This window comes from Vulpes lagopus, chromosome 16 (assembly GCF_018345385.1).
Source record: "Vulpes lagopus strain Blue_001 chromosome 16, ASM1834538v1, whole genome shotgun sequence".
In the NCBI taxonomy this organism is placed as follows: Eukaryota; Metazoa; Chordata; class Mammalia; order Carnivora; family Canidae; genus Vulpes; species Vulpes lagopus.
In genome coordinates this window covers 29,341,137-29,345,074 of record NC_054839.1, presented here as the reverse complement: position 1 = coordinate 29,345,074, position 3,938 = coordinate 29,341,137, and positions in this window count along the sequence as shown.

The window sequence follows — 3,938 nt, the reverse complement described above, 5'->3', positions numbered from 1 at the left end:
AAGTTTTACTTCTGTGTATTGCTGCCATACCAATTATAGTCATATTTTTATAGTAGGTTCACTGTGCTAGGCATTGCAGATATTTTTCAAGACAGCATGTATTTGAAACAGGGCAAATTAAATGTTTGGCAAAGTGTGCTCCATGGAAATACCTCTCCCACAAAGTCCTCCTGGATCAAAAGAAATATTTGGACAAGTAACTTTGATAAATGCTGCATACTATCTCTCCCTCTTGGTTATCTGCAATGCACACCAGTAGACTGAAGCTCTGAGAAGTCCTGTAGAGAGGACCCATTTCATTGTATTTAACCTGGTTTCCTGAGCAGCTTAAATCCCTTTCTGGAGTAGCACCTGTGTAGATGCTCTATAACTGGTTTGGGAAGGCACACCCTTTGGCAGAAACTGGCTAAGGTACTCCAGAAGTGAAAGGAGCTCACCTCTCATGGAACAGTGCAGCAGACAAGGGCCAGGAGCAAACAGGAATGCTAAGAGAGACGATCATCCCATTTTCTAATCCCACTTAGAACCTACTCACCATCTATTCAGTACTCGTCAACAGAAAAAGTTGATATCCCTAGCATTATTGCCTAGAAACACTGGGCAAAATTAGCAGCCAAAATTAAACTTAAATATGCTTTTGAACTGTCAGCCTATGGAAGCTGAAATGCCACTAGAATTTGCCTCCACTGCTTAATCTTTAGAGCAGGCAGCAGAATTTATTATATCATCATTTCTAATATCCAAATTACTACTCATATTTTTAAAGCCAGCAATGAAAGATGTTTCTGAAATTGCCAGGTTGACTAGTCATATAGTGTATTCCAAATTGACCTTAGTCTTAGGATTCATCCACCGTGCTTCAGTTTCTTCAAAGAACAAAATTATAAAAGTGCAACCCCCAAATCAATGAGATGACATGTTAATTTAAAAAAATTCAAGTCCGCCTGGCTAGAGAGACTCACCTGGCAGCTGTTTTCTAAATAGTATGGAGAAATTAACATCACACCTTTCACGCACCACACCCCCAGCAGGTTGGAGAGGTTGCCAGGAAATGTAGATATGTTTCGTCCTGCATTATAGCTGAAGACCTGACCAAGCAATGACTTTATACAGCATGAGACCGAATTTTCTTTCTTTTTACAAGCTACCTTGCTTAGTGAAATTGGACAATTTATCACACAATGGCCTGCAGCAAATTTAGTATATGCAAGTGATTAGTTTGTCTCTTCCCCAAGCAGCTTTGATGCAGTTGGGTAAGAGTGGCAGCAGAAACAGAAGGTCACTTATAACACAAATTCTCTAGGGATCCACTAATGGGCTATTGACCCTTCCCCACTTTAGGTCGATGTGTCATATTTGATTCTGGTTTCTTGAGATGTAATTTCCAAGTGGTGATGGTTCAAAGTCTACACAAGATGGGTTGTCCTTGTGGGTTTTAAGCATGGGTTTTAAGCATAGCATTGTTCACACCGTGAATGGCAGGTGCCAGTTGATTGGATTGGAGATAATTTTACCATTTCTATCTAGCCCCAAGGCAAAGCAAAAAATACACTATTGACAACATTGGTTAAGTTAATAACCACATGTAAATTATATCTTCATTCTCATTCTGAACATTCTTCTCTCTCTCTCTCTCCCCCTTAGCCTATTTCCATGAGCTTTGGGAATCCAAGTCAACATTTTTAGTATGGTGTGTCGCTGGGTCCATTATTTAAAGAAAATTCATGAGTTCCTTTTCTTTGTCAACTATTGACTTTTATTGCATTGTCATAAAAGAAAAAAATCTATGAAGGATGTAAAACTATTTCAGAGAAAATATTAGGTTCGGCCAACAATCCTTAATGGAAGGGAATCAGTGCAGATAATCAGAAATGTCAAATGGGCCAGCAGCCCTTATTTTTTTAATTTAAAATGTGACTTTGGGGGGTGCCTGGGGGGTTCAGTGGGTTAAGCATCTGCCTTCAGCTCAGATCATGACCTTAGGGTCCTGGGATCGGGCCTCATGTCAAGGTTCCTGCTCAGTGAAGGTACTGTTTCTCCTTCTTTCTCTGCCTCTCCCCCTACTCATGCTCTCTCTTGCACACATTCTATCTCAAATAAATTAATAAAATCTTTTAAAAAAGAAAATAAAATGTGACTTTTTTTCATCCCTAATAGAATTCCCTTTATGCATTCCATTAAAGTTGATAAGTGTTTGAGAAGCATAGTCATACCAACACATTATCCATGTATATCATTTTCTCTAATGGTCGGGGAGAGACCAAAGAACTCTCCAAGAGGTGGGAGGAAGCCAGCATGGTGATGAAATGCTCTTCTTGGCTCAACTATACACTGGCAATTCAGGAACTGTTGTTGGGGAAGGGTGGGGGTTTTATGAGGTGGGATAATGGCGGTGGGGGAAAAGTAAGAGTTGGATGGAAGGAAGACCTCTTAGTCCAACAGGGGTGCAGTAGTTCCTCGTTCCTTCCTGTGCTTCTTGCAGCAGAGGCATCAAAGAAGCAGATTTCTATCAACACTCACCACATGTATCCCATAGCTGTAGAAGCATGATGCACAGACACAAGGGCGTGGATGTGCTAAAACAGCAATGGGAGATGGAAATCAAAAGTTTCCTTGAATTTTTAAGACCTTTGGTATTAGGTTTAGAAAGCAAGTCTATAACAAGCTCTCAATTTCTTGTGGCAGTAAACTTAGTTTGAAATCATTGATGTAGAAAGAGGGAGGTTTTAGCTCTCCAGGATCTACTAAATTACTGAGCCAGGCCAATTTATGATCTTCCATGTGTTGCTGCAAAGAAAATTCTCCCTGCAGGTAAACTGTCTATCTAGAGCCAGAGTTATTAGAAGCAATTTTATGAGTGGGATCATTAATTATGACCCATGAAATTTTAATAGGTACCTTCTTCGGGTCTTCTGTAGAAGCTGAGATCAAAGTGCCTCCATACCATTGACACAAACTTGGTCATCAAGAAGTCCCGCAAGCTTGCGAGAATTTGGGACCTCTATGAATTCTTTTGTTTTTCTTCCCTGATGTTTTGTGAAAGGCATATACATTCGTACAAATGTACATGCATATACACATATATATGCACACACCTACGTACACAAGCATATATTGTGGCTTCCACAAATTACCATTTACTTAATACTGGTGGTCATAACAGATCTCATTTTTAAAATGTATTTCTTAAGGATATTACTTTTCTTTTTTAATTATAACTAAGAGAAAGTACAGAATAGTTGAAAAATAAACGAACCTGAAATAACATACATTTATGCCAGGTCTGTCATATAACAGAAATATGCCCTTGGGCAAGTGACTTAACTGAGCTGGGCTTCCATTTCTTACTTATCTGAGCTGCTGATGTGGCATAAGAGCTAGTCGGAAAATAGAGCTACATGCTTATTAACATGTTTGTCTTTCAAATTTAAATCAAATCTCAAATCTAATTCTGTGGAAACATGTGTCTCCAGATTCCAGGAAAACAGGGATAATAACAGTGTCCGCCTTATGGGCATGCTGTGAAGACAGAATAAGATAACCCTTGTAAAGCACCTCAAAGGGTACCTAGCATGCAGTACACATCCCACAGGTATTCATTCTTCTCTCATCATCTTTATTATTTCTGCTACATGGGAGGGAACGAAGGCATTTACAAAGAAAAGTTGGTTCAGAATTCTCTAAAAAGTGGAATCAGTAAAATTACAGATCCATTGTCTGGTGCATTGGGTGTCCCTAAAGCTGTATAGTGACTAATAGACTAATACTTAAACATGTGTGAGAACCTGCTTCCAGTCCCCCCTAATTAATACATTTTTTTTTTCTCTGCACACATGGAGAGAAAAAGCTCTCCAAATAAAGAGAAAGAAAAAGGAAAGGAAAGGAAAGAAGGAAAGGAAAGGAAAGGAAAAGAAAGGAAAGGAAAGGAAAGGAAAGGA